Source organism: Ailuropoda melanoleuca, chromosome 11 (genome assembly GCF_002007445.2).
Source record: "Ailuropoda melanoleuca isolate Jingjing chromosome 11, ASM200744v2, whole genome shotgun sequence".
Lineage (NCBI taxonomy): Eukaryota > Metazoa > Chordata > Mammalia > Carnivora > Ursidae > Ailuropoda > Ailuropoda melanoleuca.
The window spans coordinates 67,282,027-67,301,388 of NC_048228.1; the positions used below are offsets into that span (position 1 = coordinate 67,282,027).

General features: G+C 38.4%; 1 protein-coding gene across 6 annotated transcripts in view; it reads right to left on the bottom strand.

Moving 5' to 3' along the window:
* Positions 1-4,428: 4,428 nt before the first annotated feature.
* The window catches only part of CEP135 (centrosomal protein 135), an 84,055-nt gene continuing 69,121 nt past the window's right edge, over positions 4,429-19,362 (bottom strand). For 4 of the 6 annotated variants that reach the window (XM_034671771.1, XM_034671769.1, XM_034671765.1 and 1 more), the window contains one exon: positions 13,592-15,340. The gene's annotated coding sequence lies outside the window, so the exon portion shown is untranslated. Of the gene's footprint in view, positions 4,471-13,591; positions 15,341-19,362 lie in introns of those variants that run through there. The other 2 variants (XM_034671770.1, XM_034671767.1) reach the window with 2 other exon arrangements.

Sequence of the window (19,362 nt, forward strand, 5' to 3'; positions counted from 1 at the left end):
NTCTCGGACCCGCGCCCGCCCCGCCCGGCTTCGCCCGGGACCGCCGGCCGCCGCCGGGCACCCGGCGCCCGAGGTCTCGCGCCCACCGGGAAGGGTGCGCGTCGGACAGCTCCCCTCCCTGGAGGCGCACAGGCAAAGCGAGCGGGCCACGCGAAGGGCGATTGATGAAATTCTTCCCAGCCCTGCAGAGGATGGCTCGGGGACCACCCAACGCCTCGGGTCTAAGGTTGCTGGGGTGGGCTCGCAGGGAGGCTCGCGTGGGGTCAGAGCCCGGGACCATCAGCCATCACCCCGCGGCATGCAAAGCCTGTCCCTGGTACCTGGGCGGGCCAGAGACTAATGGGAGCCACCTGGACTCCAGAGGGAGCTTCCCCCAGCAGCGCCCCAACCCTGCGAGAGAGCCCTGGGACTCCTGGAAGTCAAACAAGTTGAAAGATGCCACACAGAAATAAAAAGGCTTCCCTGAGCCTCTGTACATCAGAACAAAATTGCTTCGCTGAGCCTCTGTACATCAGAACAGTGACATTGACATTGGGCGTTATTGTCCCCAGCCATAATGAAATTAAATATTGAGTTTGATATTTTAAGGGAAATTGTTAACTTTTCATTTTGTGGCCTAACTGGAAACACTGAGACTTTTTCTCCATACTTTTTGCTTTGACTGTTTCAGTGGAACTCGGAAATCAGTTTCTAGTGATCTTTTCCTTCCCCATGCACGCAAAGATGCTAAAAATAATTCAGTATCATTATTAATCGGGAAATTGGAAACAAAGTAAAAAAAAAAAATCCTCCGTGACAAAAGATGACAGATCGAGCTCCCTGCTCACCGGGGAATCTGCTTCTCCCTCACTCTCTGCCCTTCCCCCAGCTAGGTGCGCGCGTGTGAGACAGCGCTCTCTCTCTAATAAATACATAAAATCTTCAAAAAAGATGAAGGTAACCCTAAGAGGTACTCAATATTGGGCCAGATACCCCAATGCCAAAAACAACTAATAATTGTGATGTAAGTGCATGACTTTGAAGGATAAGTTTTGATACTGGGAGAACCTAGTGCATGTTGCTTTATCCAACTGGGTTTTTCTAAATAAATATTTTAATTACCAGCATAAAATATGGTTGTGTATTTTTGTGACTATAGGTAAAATTCAGTTGTTCAGTTCTTGCATATTCCAACGGATGTCTGCTTTATTTCAAATAAGCATAATGAAGAATTTTACAAGGAGTGAGCAACTTCCTTCTGATTTGGCAATCACTATATGGTACACCTGAAACTAATTTAACACGGTATGTTAACTATACTGGAATTTAAAAAAAAAAAAATCTTTCTGATTTGATCCAGTAGCATAAGGAGCTCTCAGAGCCAAAAATTAAATCTGTGTACAACATCTAACTGAGATCTTTTTCTTGACATATTTAGTCTTGCCACCTACATGAGAACATACTCTATAAAAATTCAAATTTACATTAATCAAGTGTAGATCTACCACCTTTTCAATTTGCAGGGCAAGGTACCCGAATTATACAGCCTTCAAATGCTGAAAGAGTTCTAGAGAATTTAATGCTCAAAATAGAGCTTTCTAGTTGGACTTTATGTCTCATGGGCCTCAGAAATCAGAAGCTATCAGACACCAGTTTTGACAGGTGCTGTTTTTCCCTCACTTTTCAAACACATTGGTTCATACTTACTATATATGGGGCTGTAATAACAGTGTGACACAGCAAACCAGGTATCAGCCCATTATTCCACTTTTGAAATAGCTGCCTTTCAGTGAAGACATAGATTTTCAGAGACCATAATATAATACAAAAGATGCAGAATATAAGGAACTTTTTTAAAAATTAACCACTTAATTGCTGTATCAGGGGGTACAGAAAGGATGTGAGAGATTATATGGTTAAATCAGTAGTTCTCAATTGTGGGCAATGTTCCCTTCTCGGAGACATTTGGCAGTGTCTGGAGACATCTTTGGTTGCCACAACTGATTAGCAGGTGCCACTACTGGCATCTAGTGGGTAGAGGCCAGAGATGCTGCTAACATCTTGCAATGCACAGGACAGCCCCACAACCAAGAATTATCTAGTCCAAAATGTCAATAGTGCCAAGGTTAAGAAAACTCTCAGTGAGACCATGGACTTCCAAAGCCTCTTGATTCTGTACTCCAGCATGTCTGCTTCTCAATCCTTTCCCTATACATGAACATCGAATTTTCTTAGTGCTCAGTAAAGGAATACAATAACAAAATCTTTCACTGGGTGGAGAGACTAATGAACTGAGTGGGACAAAAAATAATTGTGCAAACAAAAGTCATATGGCTAATAAATAAAAACCAAAGATAGGAAAAAGCTAAGGTAGTAGAAATATTGTGGGGCAGGAGAATCTTACTTGTCCCTTGCAACTTTTTCAGAGCCTTCTTGTGTCTGCCCAACAGCCTTGATCTCCAAAGTGAGAAAATTGAAGTGTATCATCGTTTTGAAAGTTTCCCTTAATCAGGCATAAGGTTACTAATTACCTTCTGACAACTCCAGGGGATGAGCTCTTGTGAATATTCAGAATTTATTGTAAGTGAGGTGGGCTTATTTAAATGGCTCAGAGGGTAGGCAATAGCTCCTGGGATGGGGTGAGAAATCAGAACGCTTATCCTATCCATTGTACTGACTTTCTGTCTCTATGCATGGGTCTGTCATTCTACTTCAGACACTTCATCAAATCTGTAAAGTGGGGATAACTGTTGTATCTCATGTATCTAACATCCAAAGTACAAAGTTATGATGTTATCTAAAAATAAAGTAATAGAAGGGTATACTAGGCAAATACTAATTTTAAAAAACCATACGGGACATCTGGATATCCAGATGCAAAAGAATGAAGCTGGACAACTATCTCACACCATTTATAAAAATTAATTCAAAATGGATCATAGACCTAAAGGTAAGAGCTAAATCTATATAACTCTTCGGAGAAAACATAAGAGTAAATCTTTACATCCCGGAGTCAAAAAATGGTTTCTTAGATGACACCCAAAAGTACAAGCAAGAAAAGAAAAAATAAATAAAATTAAACTACATCAAAATCAAAAACTTTTGTGCTACAAATGATACCATCAAGAGAGTAAAAATAGGACCCACAGAATGGGAAAATATATTTGAAAATCGTATGTCTGATAAATGAGCTTGTATACAGAACATAAAAAGAACTTGTACAACTCAATAATTAAAAAGGCAAACATCCTAATTTTATAACGAGCAAAGGATCCAAATAGATATTTCTCCAGTGAAGATACACAAATAGCCAATAAGAAAATGAAAAGGTGCTCAACACCGTTAATTATCAGGCATATGCAAATCAAAAATCACAATGGAATACCTATCAGGATAGGTATAATACCTATTAGGATAGCTATAATACAAAATATAATTACATCTGTTGGTAAGAATGTAGAAAAATTGGAACCCTCATACATTGCTGGTGATGTCGTAAAGTGGTGCAGCCGCTTTAGGAAATGATTGGCAATTCCTGAGAATATTAAATACGGAGTTACCATGTGACCCAGAAATTCCACTCCAAAGTATATACTCACGAGAAATGAAAACATATCCATCCAAAACAGGTACATGAATATTTATGGCCAAAAAGTAGAAACTATCCAAATGCCCATCAACTGATGAATGGATCAAACAAATGTGCTATTAGCCACACAATGGAATATTATTTAACCATTAAAAGAAATGAAATACTGATACATGATATAGCATGGATGAACCTTGGAAACCTTATGCTAAGTAAAAGAAGCCAGACATAAAGGACCACATATTGTATGATTGCATTTATACCAAATTAACCTGTGTGACAGGTTAATCTATAGAGACGGTAATAGATTCACGGTTGCAGGGGAAAAGTTGACAGGAAATGGAGAGTAACTCTTGGTATGAAGTTTCTTTGGGGGTTGATGAAAATGTTCTAAAAGTGATTGTGGTAATGGTTGGACAGTGCTGTGAATATAATAAAAATCATTAAATCATACAGTTTGGGTGGCTCATTCAGTTAGGCGCCTGCTTTTGGCTCAGGTCATGACCCTGGGACGGAGCCCCACACTCGAGCTCCCTGCTCAGCGGGGAGCCTGCTTCTCCCTCTGCCTCTGCTGCTCCCCCTGCTTGTGCTCTCTCTTTGTCAACGAAATAAAATCTTTTTAAAGAAACTGTACAATTTAAATGGATGAATTGTATGGATTATATAAATTGTATTTCAATAAAGTTGTAGCAATATTAATACCTGATAAAAGAAATGTCAAAATAAAAAGTATCAGGGGTGCCTGGGTGGCTCAGTTGTTGGGCGTCTGCGTTCAGCTCTGGGCGTGATCCCAGGATCCTGGGATTGAGCTCCACATGGTGCTCCATGCTCCGCTGGGAGCCTGCTTCTTCCTCTCCCACTCCCCCTGCTTGTGTTCCCTCTCTCTCTGGCTGTCTCTCTCTCTGTCAAAGAAACAAATAAAATCTTTTAAAAAAGTAAAATAAATAAATAAATAAAAGGTATCAAATCCTGAAAGGTACAAGTCAACAAAAAAATATAACGGTCCTGAAACTTTACATATCTAACAGAGCTTTTTAATTTTTTTAGCCAAAAACTGAAATAAAAGGAAAAGTTAAAAATTTGTTCTCAGAGTGGGAGACTTTCTTAGAAATTGACAAATCACACAGAGAATTAACAAACTTGATCTAAAAGATATCAAGAGATGTATACCCAAAAAGCAGAAAATACTCATTCTGTACAAAACTATTGGGAACCGTCACAAAAACTAATCAAGTTTTTGGCCAAAAAAACCCAAACCTCAATAAATTTCGAAAAACAAGATACATGCAGACCACATTCGTTGATTAAAATTCTATTGAATTTAAAATTTGTAACTACTATGTGAAAATTTAAAACTTCCTTTTTAATAACTCGTGTTAAAAATAGGGTGACCAGAGGGGGCGCCTGGGTGGTGCAGTTGGTTAAGCATCCCACTCTTGGTTTCGGCTCAGGTCATGGTCTCAGGGTTAGAGATCAAGCCCCCAGTTGGGCTCCGCACTCAGCGTGGAGTCTGAGATTCTCTCCCCCTTTCCTCTGCCCCTCCTGCTCATGCTCTCTCTCTCTCTCTCTCTCTCTCAAATAAATAAATCTTTTTAAAAAAAAGGGTGAAAAAAAATAAAGTGACCATATTTCCCAGTTCACTCAGAACAGTCCTGACTTTTGCCTATTGTCCTGACATAATATACATAGTTTATTGGCAAAGGGTCCCAATTTGGATGATAAACTGTGTAGAGACCCCAGTTAAGAAATAATTCAGAATTGAAATTGGAAACTATTTAGAAAGCAATGACAAATAACGACCAAAAACGTTGTGGAGCTGCTGCCTGAAGTTCTCTCGGCAGCCTTTAATGAATACATTAGAAAATAAGAAAGATTAAAAATGAGCTAAGTATATAACTCAAGAATGAGAACAAAAACAAAAAAAGCAGAAAGAAGGAATGAATGAAAAGAGAAGTCAGTGAAACAGAAAACAAATCAAGTAGTAGATTTGACCAATAAAATAAAAAGTTGATTCTTAGGGAAGAAATTGGCCAATCTCTCTGGTCAATCAGTGAAAACACACACACACGTATTTCACAAGAAAAGAGCTACTAAGGTATGGATTTTTAAAATCTAGATGAAACAGATTTTCCAGAAAAACTGAATCACCAAAACTGACTTAAGAAGGGGGAGAATATCTGAATAGATCAGTATTTACTGAAGAAACTGAAAACGTGGTCATACGTTTTCCTCAAAAAAAGATGTCTACACGGGTGATTTCATGAGTCAGCTCTATCGAACTTTCAAAGAGCCAATAATTCCCATGTAATGCAAAGGATTCCAGAGCATGGGAAAAGAGACATTTCATAACTCATTCTAGGAAGTTAACATAACTATCACATCAAAGCTAGACAATGTTGCTTTCACACAAAAGATGACTATGGGTCAGTCCCTATTACAAGCACAGATTTGAAAAAATCTGAATAAATACTAGAAAATCAAAAGTGCATTAACCACAGTTCGTATTTTATGTATATTTTACCACTTCTTTAACAGAAGAAGTTAACATTACAGGTGTTGGGAGGTAATTGTCCATGGAGCTCTCATTCTGCCTCTGTCTCAGAGGCCCTGACAGATTTTGCTCCGTTCTTTCAGGGATGTTTGTTTAGCTTTGGAAGATAGAGATACTGTCACTCCAGACCAGGGGGGCAGATTTGTTTGCTGCCCAATTTAAAAAAGATAATGTCTCCCCCCCAGGGCAATGGTTGGGCAGATTTGCTTGAAGCCTTATATAGAAGGTGGAAATTTCCTAGATTCTTGTTCCTCAGCTGTGATATAAACCCCCTCTATGTGCGGCGTCCATCTAAGGACCTGTGTGGTCCCGCTGGGATCTGGGGACAGGAGGAATTGTTGTGTGCAGTAATAAACAGCTTTGTCTCTGACCCAGAAGTCTCGTGTCTTCTGCCACCACTCACGAAACTGTGACGGGCTAACCTGCCAGGTGGCACATAGGGCAAGAATCTCAGACCGCTCATAGTTCTTCACAGTTTGGGCAACAAGGATAGGCCGCTGACAGATGGGGCTATCTGACAGAGAAACGATGAGGTAAGAGGGTATGAGGAGATTACACAGAAACCGGTAGTGCATATTCTCACCCAACAGTCCACAACAGTCCTACAGTATTTTATTCAGTCCTGTTCATGGATATTTAGAGTCCAAGCAATGAGAGGTGGTGTCTGAATGGTGTTCTCGTCCTCAGGGGGGAGAAAGATGTCATCATGACCCTGGAGCAGCAAGCCCTGGGGCCCCAGTTAAAAGGCAAATTGACTTTGGCTTCTAGGTCAAGAGAGCCCCAAAGCTAAGTGATGTCAGCAGGAAGGATCCAGAATTTTGGTTTTGTTTGATTGAGCCTGAGCCACCATCAGCCCTTTGAAAGTAAAAATCAACACAAGCCTTTGCCTCATGAAGAGAGCTGTTCTCTGTGCCCTCTGATCTCTCCCTCCTCTGTCCTGATCTCAGGAAAGTACTGCTACCTTAAGGAATTAAATGATTGGGTCAAGCTCTCCCTGTTCCCATGGAAAACTGAAGGCCATACACACTCTGTACAAATATACTGAGAAACTTCAGGGAAGGGAGGGACTGAAATTTCTATAGCTCCCCTAGATATAGGCATCCAAGTCACCATCCTACCTGGTCCAAAGGATGCTTAGATTTAACTGATGGGATTTGGACAGGGTTCTGAATGGGGAAGAGAAGCTAATACCATCTTATTGGTGGGACTTTTTGGAGTTATTCAATGCACTGTTGTTGCTTGTACATCAGAATGAAGAGTAGAAATTGAGGTGTTATATGCTTATATTCCCATCCCATAAGTGTCAGAGAGGATTATCCCAATCAGGGAAGAGCAGAAAGTAGAGGCATGCTTGTGGGACAAACCTACTGCCATTTATCATTAGCAGGCTAGCCAGGACTTAGCATGGGAGCCTCTACCCTCTGATTTCAGAGTTTTCACCTTGAAGGTGATCTCCTGTAGGTTGGCAAGTCAGAAGCCTCGGTTTCAAGGCCTCTGACTCTCACACCTACACCAGCAGGGGTGGCTAATAACCCCCTACAAAATTCAGAGGTCTACTTGCCAAGTGAAGTTTCTGGGGACTGTATGGGAAGATTCACAATGCTCAATTCCTCTGGCCCCGCAGGAGAAAGTGCTGCATCTCCAGCCATGCCCCAATCAAAAATGAGGTTGAGCATCTTGTGGAACTTTTTGGGAACAGGAGACAGTATGTGCCTCTATTGGGCATTCTATTTGGTCCTTTATATCTGCTAATCCACAAATCAGCATTCTATGAGCGGGGCCCAAACCAATAGCAATGAATGCTCTCTTTGTCCCCTACAAAGAGCCTACATTGCAGCCTGGCAAAAAATCATATGGTCTGCCTGAATCAAGAACTGCAGTGGCTGGCAATCTAACCTGCTTCTGTATCTGTCATCCCTGTTCACGTGCTATGAGAACAGAAAAGTTCACGTGGGTATGGCTGCTCTTCAACCATCTTGTTGTGACTATCGCCGAACACGGACTCTGCCTTGTCTATGTACAAACACACAGACCAGCACGATCTTTTTTTTTTTTAGTACAATCTTTTAAAAATCTGATTGATGCAAATGGATACGCTTCTCCCGGTTGCTGAGCAGACTTGGTTTATGCCATTTGTGCCTATCAAGGCTCCAACTACTCGGTGACGTGGTCCATGTTTCTTAACCAAACCAATGTAATGATCCAAATCAAGTTTCAAAATAAACCCCAAACTAGAGTGACTTGTGACTCTTTGGGCTATCTGTAAGTGCGGGAAAGATGGCCACAGCCTCTCTCTCCATGCAGATATACACCCCTGTATATTCTTGCTGTTCATCTATTGCCTCATGACAATGATACCAGAGATTAGCAGATCAGTCTACATTGCAAGAGTCCTAATGATTAACAGATTGGCCTTAGACTACATCCTGAATGTCTAAAATAATACCCACTGCTCCCCACAGCTGGCTGTGTCTGGGATCCTGGGAAGCATGACTGAGGTCAGTACCGCTGGTTAGGCTCTTCCTGCTGCATAGAATCTTACTAATACTGGCCTTAACTAATACTACATGAGACAAACTGAATAGGTTTGGTCCCAGCCTCTGTTGGTCAGATTAAGCAGCGTGGCCAATGAAGTGGCGTACTTACATAAAAACTTAAGTTTGGCTAAGAACATATATGGTCAAGGTGTGGATTATCCTTGGGAAAGACTGCCATGGACTCGGAACACCCCTGTATATTCTTGCTGTGGGCATGCCAACAATGCAAGGCCCTAACCCATCTTCACCCACACCATTTTTCAGCATTGTGTTTGCTGTGAGCAACATGGAGCGATGTGGCAATGTCTCCTTTTTGGACAAAGAGCAGGCTTACTTCTTGCTCGTTATAAAAGAAACAGATTCCCTAAACTTAGTGTTCCTAGGCTGTGACAGGAACCTTTGCATGTTGGCATTCACCTGGGCTCCTCCACACTCCCTCCCCCCGGATGGTGTTTGGGGGGTTAAGGAGAACCAGTACAGACATGATGCTTATGCTGCTTGCTGTGCCATGAGTAATAAAGGCCTTTGTCTCTGACCCAGGAGTCTCCTATTTTCTACCAGTATCTAGTAAACAGGGATATGTTAATTTATTAGCTTAAAACTGAGAAAAATACAACCCCATACATTTATATTTAACTGTCTTTCAATTTCTTTATCACATATTGTTCTTGAGTTCTATATTATTTCTTGTACCAAATTTCAGCATTTTTCATTTTCATGGATTTTGTGTATTTCACATATTTTTTTTTTAAAGATTTTATTTATTTATTTGACAGAGATAGAGACAGCCAGCGAGAGAGGAAACACAAGCAGGGGGAGTGGGAGAGGAAGAAGCAGGCTCATAGCAGAGGAGCCTGATGTGGGGCTCGATCCCGCAACGCCGGGATCACGCCCTGAGCCGAAGGCAGACGCTTAACCACTGTGCCACCCAGGCGCCCCTGTGTATTTCACATATTAGCATGTAACTATTCTTCATACTTCCATTTTCTTGATACCTGACATATTTGTAATTATTTTCCCCTTTTTGTTTTGAATTTTGCATATTTTTCTTGATAAGCCTTATTTCAAATAAAGTTTATCAATCAGTCCTTTTATTGATCCAACTCTTGGTTTGTTCATCTCAATTTTTGTGGTTGATGTTATTGTTCTCTAACATGGTTTTCTGTTCTTCATTATTTATCTATTATTTTGAGGAGAGGGAAAGAGCAAGGGTTGCTCTTACCTTTTCCCAATCTCTTGAATTAAATCCTTGCTCATTTGTTAACAGGTTTTTATTTCCTGATTAACATATTTAGGTTATATTTTCCCTCTACTACTTTAGCTGTGTCCCACAATGTTGATTCCAGTGGTTTTGTTATCATTTACTTATCAGTCTAAATTATTTCATGATTTTCATCTATATCAGAGGATAATTTAGAAAGACATATTTTAGTTTCCAAATGCAATGATTTTCTAATTTTATGCAATATGGTCAAAGAAATGATTTATATGATCTAATCCTTTTGAATTTGAAGCCTTCCTTTAAAGGCTAATATATGGTCTATTTTTAAATTTAAGAGATGTACTTGAAGAAAATGTGTATTCTGTTTGTTGGGTGTGAAGTTTTCTATATGTACATATACACATACAGTTGTATGTTTGTAATGCCTGTATCTTCATGTTCTATTATTGTTCTTGTTCACCAGCATGTAACACCTTGGTTTTTTTTTTTTCTTTTCCCTAAAATTCTATCGAGTCAGATAAGATTAGTACTCTATTTTTTTTTTTGGTTCCTATGTGCCTTGTGAATCTTTTCCTTTTATTTTCAAATTTTCAATGGCTTCTTATTTTAAACTATCTCTCTCGTAGCTGACATATTGTTTTTTAAATCCAACCTGACTCTGCCATCTAATTGAAGAAATTTATCCACTTTCATTTATTGTGGCTACTCTTATATAAAGACTTACTTCTGCCATCTTGTTTCACATTTTCTAATATACTTTTTTTGTTTTCTTGCTTTTCACTGCAGGGATCATGTTTTCTTGTGCTGGTTTAAATGTTAAGTCACTTAACAAATTGTCTAAAAGTGAATTCACCATTACTAGTTATATGTACAGAGGCAATTCTTGCCCATGCTCTCATCTATAAAATGAGAATAAAGAATATGATTGTTGTGGGAATTAAATGAGTTAACATATGTAAAATTCTCAGAATAGCACCTGGGAAGAATAAAGTTCTAGGTAAGTGTTTACTGTTATATCATTATGATAGTTGCTTTTAAGACTCTTAGCTGTGTTATTTCACCTTGTTGATTTCTGAAACGTTAGTATTTGTATCTTCTCCCAATAACACAAATATTCGACTTCTCATGTTTTTCCATCTAGCATGTTGTCATTATCCAGTTTTGGTCTAATTGTTATGGATCTTCCTTCTCCACTCCCCTCCCCTCCTCCCTCCCTTACTTTCCTTTCCCCCTCCCTTCCTTTTTCCTGTTTTATCCTTCCCCCCTTTTTTTTTTTTTTTAAGATTTTATTTATTAGATAGAGACAGCCAGTGAGAGAGGGAACACAAGCAGGGGGAGTGGGAGAGGAAGAAGCAGGCTCATAGCAGAGGAGCCTGATGTGGCTCGATCCCATAACGCCGGGATCACGCCCTGAGCCGAAGGCAGACACTTAACCGCTGTGCCACCCAGGCGCCCCCCCCTCCCTTTTTATTAGTACAATAGACCTCACCAACACTCCTTGCTCCTTTTCACGTGAACTGTTCTCTCTGGGGCTTTTAAAATTTCTTTCCTCGTCTTCAATACTATATCTAAATGTGGGTTTTCCCCTTCTCTCCTACTTGGCTTTTTCTGAGCCCTTTTAATAAAGACCTTAGACTATATCCTTTGATTTAGTGACATTTCCATTATTTCTTAAAATAGTGTTTGCATTCTAATATTTCTAAGGCTCATTATTACCTAGATGTTGGCCCTCCAACACGCATCCTCCAAAATGCTTTTTTACATTTGCAATCTTTTTCTGATGCCTTCTGGAAGAAGTCCTTAATCATATCTTCGTATGCATTTATTTATTTTAAAGCTCTATCTATCCCCAATCCTTCCTCAAGAGGACAGAAGCAGTATCATATAAGAACAAAATATAGCAAAAAGCACTAACTGGAAACATTATGTGTGAAAAATGTAATAAAGAACACATGGGTGTTCTTGGTACCGTGACAAAAATGGTTTGGAGTAATGGGAATAAAGCATGATTGGATAGTTCAAGAAGAAAAGATGGGTATAAAGGGGGGGATGACGTGAGTATAGATAACACCTTTTAAAGATTTTTTTTTTCTTTAAAGGGTGCAAAAATTGGAATGGTTGGGTCTGGGAGGGTTTTAAAACGGGAGATTAAAAATGGGAGGTATGCACGCAAGTGCGAACAAGCCAATAGAGCAAAAATGACTTAGGAATGTGGGGTCAAATGCAGCAGTCTTTTGAGTAGTAGAAGGAATGAATACTGATCACAACTATATAAAATAGCTAGAGGCAGAAATCATTCATGTTAGAATAGGAAGTTATAAAGATACGGATATCTCCAAATATATTGTTAATAGATTTGGGAGGGTGAGGAAGTTTCCTCAGTTTCCATTTTCTCAGTGAAAAAAGAAACAACCTGAGAGCAAGAAAGAGGGAGGACTGAAGGTCTGAGTAAAGAGAAGGTGTGAAATGCTTGTTGAGGAGAGATTAAGTGTGAGTTGACCAGGAAAATGTGTACAGATCCTCACACAGTGCCTTGATTTTCAGGGCTGCAAGTTTCAAGTGAAAAAGAGTCAGCACGGTTGGTTTTTTCTCTAGTCCCGTTCAGCTGCTTAGGTACAGATGCAGTGTAGTTGGAGCAGTTGGATACAAACAAAATTTGAGTTTTCAGTTAGGAGGTATAAGAGAATTTAGGGTATATGCAAAGAAAATGATGCCTATGCTAGATAGAACGGAAAGCAAGGGACTTCTAGACAAGGGATAGGTGAGAGAATCAATTGTCTGGAGATCCTGGTAGAGTCAAAGAATTGTTAGGCAGGCACGACAGATGACCCAGAAAGTGGGGTGAATAGCACGCTAGAAGTTGAGATTTTTGGAGATAATGGTAAGATCTAGAGCAGTGTTTTCAAACTACACGTTGAGTCCCATTAGTATGTCATGAAATCAGTTTGGTGGATCAGTTTCTAAATTAGCATTTTAAATCTGGTGACACATTAGAATCACCTAGAGAACCTAAAATTAAAAAAACAAAAAGAAATAAAAAAAACAAAAAACAAACCCCAAATGCTCACGTCTAACTCCCAGAGATTCTTATCTGGACTAGTGTAGGGCTCAGAAATCAGTTTTTCATTAAAATTGTCCAGGTAACTCTAATGTGCAGGCCTGGTCAATAACCACTGTTCTAAGAAGATACTGACTGATGATAGAACTAATGGGAGAAAGACAGTAAGTCAGGTGCTAAAATCTTCTAAGAACTGGGGAGAGCCTGTTTAATCATTTTGTAAATGGATTTCAAACAGAAATTTTGACTTCATTTCTCTCTTTTCTTTTTAAGATTTTATTTATTTGACAGAGAGAGACAGCCAGTGAGAGAGGGAACACAAGCAGGGGGAGTGGGAGAGGAAGAAGCAGGCTCATAGCGGAGGAGCCTGATGTGGGGCTTGATCCCAGAACGCTGGGATCACGCCCTGAGCCGAAGGCAGATGCTTAACGACTGCGCCACCCAGGTGCCCCTGACTTCATTTCTTATATTTGAACTATCTAGAAATAAATCAAAGTCAGTGAAAAAAAAAGAGAAAAAAAATACCTGGCACATAAACACAGTGATTTCCCCATATCCTATCATGATAAAATTTGATTTGAATTAATTGTACTTAATTTTAGAATTAAGAATATTGCTAAAATTTAAGAAAAAAATATTTGTAAGAAAGAGAAAATAAATTGGAAAGTTTATTGGGAAAATCTATATCAAGCATAATTTAAAATTACTTAAAACAAAAACATCTATAAAATGTCAACATTCAGTATTTTAGAATAAAACTAATTTAGAAAAATTGTAGTAACATGGTTAAAATAACAATTAAAGGTACACATTTTTAATTATAGAAAACATTAAAAATAAAATATTAACACAATGTCTTGCTGTTGCTTGGGGGGAAAAGGTGGGGACAGATTTTTTAATTTTATTTACATATATTTATTAAAAGATTTTCCATATGACATTGCAAATAGTCCCATTTCTCTTGTATTTTGTTATGTAATACATGAATTCACACAAAAGAGGTGGAATACATAAAATTACAAAGGTGGTAGAAAAGTAAACCACGTCACACCGAAATACACAGTGAATTATTGCAAAGGGCATAACCCGAACATATAAGGCATATTAGTTTTGGAAAAACAACAGTGCCCATCCCCAGGTATACACACACACACACACACACACACACACACACACACTCCACTGTAATAAACAGCAAGAGGAAACAAAACGTATCATAAATAACTGCTCTTCAACTTTCCTATGTTAGTCCTTAAGTTCTTCTTTTTCAATCATAATGAAATCTGCAGAGAACAGAATTTTCTTCAAATGTGTATGGTTCAAACACGATTAGTTTTTGTACCTGACATTCTATTTTGTACTTCTGTTCTTCTATTGATGTATGTATATATCTAAATTCCTTAAAATTACAACTTTGAAAATTAATTGTAAAAGTTGTTTTCTATTTAACATGCCATAATTCAGTGTTATTCTGCAAGACTCATAAATTACAACACACAGGTTTAGAAGCAAAAAAACTGCTATTTTTGAATGCAGATTGGCATTTTAACAAAATACTGTATTTACTCCACATACTTTTATACTCTGAGATTTTCAATTAATACAGGGAGGAATTTTATTTACTGAAAGAGTGTCCCAAATTTCTGTTCTATTGTCTTACAAAATTCTGAATGCAGATTTAGTTTGACTTTGATACAATTTGCATTAAAGTCCATGTGATAACCAAAATAATAATACTATCTATAATATATGAATGTGTCTTTTCCATCACAGTTCTTCGAGTTAGCAATAATAAATTATATATGGTTATCATTATTTTGTCAAGACCTCTGCTATTGTTAAGAATAGACCTGAATATATTAACAGAAAACAAACTGGTGAATAATTAATTTTACATTTAGAAGAAAAAAGTTAACTAAGAGAGCATAGCATCAAAGTGGATAATCCTATTTGAATGCATTAAAGATATGGGTTATAAACACAGGCATGAAAACTAAAAACACTTTGAAAACAAGTACTGTAAGAATATTTATATACACATATCATGGCTCTTTTTTATGAAAAAGATGATTAAAGCATAATGTGAACAATACATTATATTAATTCACAGTATAAACACACACTTTGAGGAGTAATATAAGTCAGAAATAGTATAAATACAGACAGAACATTAGTTAGCACTATTAATACATATTTTGTTCTGTCATACATATAAAAATATACACATAGATATGGCTCTTTTAAACCAAATTTTTTACATAAATATTCACTGATTTAAATAAAAGTTGACAGAGGTAGAATTTGTGTCAATGTTCATGATTTTCAGGAACAAGTACTTCAAATATTTCATTACTGTTCTATCCTTTAAAAAATCCATATAGGTAACTCATTGATAGCCATCATTCTGAAAAAGAGGGGACAGGAAAGGTGAGTTAAGAGAAAAATGACAAACAAAATTATTTAGAACATTCACAAAAACTGAGATTGTTTTCAGGTTTAACTGAAATTGTAGTCTCCAATAATGCCTTTGCCCATAATGAAGTTATAGTTAATAGCTGAGAAGTACTGTTTGTTTTTTTAAGATTTTATTTATTTATCTGAAAGAGAGAGAGACATCGAGAGAGGAACACAAGCAGGGAGAGTGGGGGAGGGAGAAGCAGACGTCCCGCTGAGCACGGAGCCCGGTGCAGGGCTCATCCCAGGAACCCGGGATCACGACCTGAGCAGAAGGCAGATGCTTAACGACTGAGCAGCTTAATGACTGAGCCACTCAGGCACCCCCAGAAGTACTGTTCTATACTTCAAGAAGATATTCTCCTCAAACCACCAAAGTACATCAAAGTATATGAGGACTAAATGAATAATACAGAGTGAAAAGAAAGGGATAACACAGCATGTTAATTGAGAAAAATCACTCAAAATGAGGAACAATAGGACTTTTAGGTTAATATACAAGTACTGTAAATTGTGTTGTCTGCATCTTAAAACAGCATATTATGGATAGTCAAATATTTTTCCAAATATTTTAACCTTATGTGTTATCCAATCACCCTCCCAATTAAAACACACACACACACACACACACACACACACACACGAAAAATTCCACAATGGAAACACTGAGAAAGTAATCTAAGTAAATCATGGAATATCCATGTGATGAACTGTTAGATAATGATTTTAAAATGGCATTTAAAAATACTTCTAATGATAAGAATAGATACTACTCTCAACAATTTATTAAGGGGAAAACCCCCAAAGAACAAAACAAAACAAAAAACAGGATAACCATTTTGAGTATGATCTCTATTAGAATTATATATGTCTATGAATGTGTGTGTATATTTATTACACATCAAACACAAGAAGAAAGTATATACCAAAATGCTAATTGTTACATTCTCTGGGTTGTAGGATTAAAAGTGATTTTGATTTGCACATCCATTTTCAGAATCGCCAAAAGACAGAAGCAACTCAAGTATCCATCAACTCATGAATGGATAAACAAAACATGGTGTATTCACACAACAGAATATTGTCCAGCCTCCAAAAAGAAGGAAATTCTGACACATGTTCCAACTTGGATGAACCCTGAAAACATTGTAAGTCACAAAAAGGACAAATACTGTAGGATTCCAATTATATGAGGTAAACAGAGTAGTCAAGTTCATAGAGACAGAAATTTGTAATGGTGGTTGCCAGGAGCTGGGAGGAGCGGAGGATGCGGAGTTAGTGTTTAACGGGTAAAGAGGTTTCAGTTGAAGAAGATAAAAAAGTTCTGGAGATGGACAGTGGACATTATCTTTGCACAAAAATGTGAATGTACTAATTGCCAGAGAAATGCACACTTAAAAATGGGTAGAATGATACATTTGATGTTATGTATATTTTATCACAATAAAAAAATGTTAAAAAAAGTGGTTTTGGTTTCCTTCTTTATATATTTGTATTTTATGTTTTCTCAGTGAAGATACATTATTTAAACATGGAATTACCATATGACCCAGAAACTCTATTCTTAGGTACTCCCAAAGGACTTGAAAACAGGGATTAAAACAGATACTATACACCAATGTTCATAGCAGCATTATTCACAATAGCTACAAGGTGAAAACAACCCAGGGGTCATCAACTGATGAGTGGATGAACAAAATGTGGCACACACACACACGAAGGAATATTGTTCAACCATAAAAAAGAATCAAGTTCTGACACATGCTACAACATAGATAAACCTTGAAAACATGATCCTAAGTGAAATAAGTCCAACACGAAAGGACAAATACAGTATGATTTCAGTTACATGAAAATCCATAGGCGAATTCACAAAGACATAAAAGTAGATTAGGGATTTCCAGAGCCTAGGGAGGTAAAGTCAGGGGACTGGAGAGTTACTGCCTAATGGATACAGAGTTTCTGTTTGGGATGATGAAAAAGTTTTGGAAATAGTGGTTTTGGCAGTACAACACTGAATTTAATGCCACTGAGTTGTACACTTTCAAAATAGTTAAGACAGCAAAGTCCATGATATATATATTTTATCGCAACTAAAAAGTTTTGGGACACCTGGCAGGTTCAGTTGGTGGAACAGGTGACTCTTGATCTCGGGGTCGTGAATTTGAGACTCATGTTCGGTGTAGACCCTCCCTTTTTGGGGGGTCTATAAGGTAAAGCCTATTTTCATAAAACTAAAGAATTATTTGTTTTTTCACTCTACTATCTCACGGGTATACAGTGGAGTTTTCCAGAGGCCACAGGATGTGAAAGGCCGGGTAATAAATATTTTAGATTTGTGGGCCACAGGGTCTCTCCATCACAACTACTCAATCAGAGACTTAGAAAAGCAGTCTTAACACAATATGTAAACAGGTGTGGCTATGCTCCAAAAAAGCTAAATTTACAAAATACGCAGTGGAGTACATTTGGCTCATGGACCTTAACTTACCAAGCCCTGATCTAGAATGCAGCTGTGAATCTAGTATGAGGAAATGTATGTGTCACAACTGTTACAAGCCTTTATAAGGAGAAGCTGAACCTCCATCTAATCACAGCCAAATTAACACGGCTTCGAAGTTGTGAGGACACAATGATTGCAGCCAGCATTGAGAAGTGGTCTTCAAAGTGAAAGAGGAAAATACAGGTTCTAATCAAACAAACACATACACAAAAGCAAAAGCACAGCAATCAGACATTATTTAAACCTAGGTCCTACAAATACCAATAAACCCTGGGGGCATCAGCACGTTAAAGCAGAGTATATAATTAATGTTCATAATGAGGACTCTGAGTCATCGAGGAAATGCTTAATTATCTTCTATATACTTCTATTTAAAAAGGCAAAGAAATGCGTATTTTTTAAAAAGACTGACTTCACTATTTCAGTCAGGGAGCTTGCATTTTTCACAGTCACCTGCCTTTCAAGCCCTGGGTCTGACATACTTCTTTCCCATTCATTCCCATTTCCAGTGAATCAGCACATCCCTTTGGCCCTTCCTCTGCCAAATGTATCCTAGCTCTTCACAACCACTTTGCTAGAGCTACTTAAGTTTGAACATCCGTATGTCCAGTGACCCAACAACCTCAGTCCTGAGTATATACCCAAAGGAAATGCATAGGTCTTTTCACCTACAGGTACTAGAATGTTCATCATAACTCTATAAGAGCCCAAACTGGAAATTACCAAAAGCCCATCAACAATGGAATGAGTACGCACAACGCAGCAACAAGACTGAACAGCCTACAAGTACATACAACAGTACAATTGAATCTCACAGATATACGGTGGAAGAAAAGAAGCCAGAAATGTAGGATTTCATTTAAAAAATGTCCCAAAACAGGCAAAAGAAATCTATGTTTTTAATAGACAGGACAGTTATTTCTGGAGCAGGGCTTATGACCAGGAGAGAGCCCGAGAGAGAGAGGCTTTGTTTCTCGATCTGGGTGTAGATTATACATCGGTGTGTTCTGTTTGTGAGAACTCACTGAGTGGTGTACCAGGATATGGCACTTTTCTGTATATATATCATAATTTGTTTTTTAAAATCTGTCCTAGCTTTCAATTATTTTTTTTTAAAGATTTTATTTATTTGTGTGACAGAGAGACAGCCAGTGAGAGAGGGAACACAGCAGGGGAGTGGGAGAGGAAGAAACAGGCTCCCGGCGGAGGAGCCCAATGTGGGACTCGATCCCGGAACGCCGGGGTCACGCCCTGAGCCGAAGGCAGACGCTTAACGACTGCGTTACCCAGGCACCCCCCTAGCTTTTAATTATTATTATTATTATTATTATTATTTTTTAAAGATTTTATTTATTTATTTGACAGGAGATAGAGATAGCCAGCAAGAGAGAGAACGCAAGCAGGGGGAGTGGGAGAGGAAGAAGCAGGCTCATAGCGGAGGAGCCTGATGTGGGGCTCGATCCCATAAC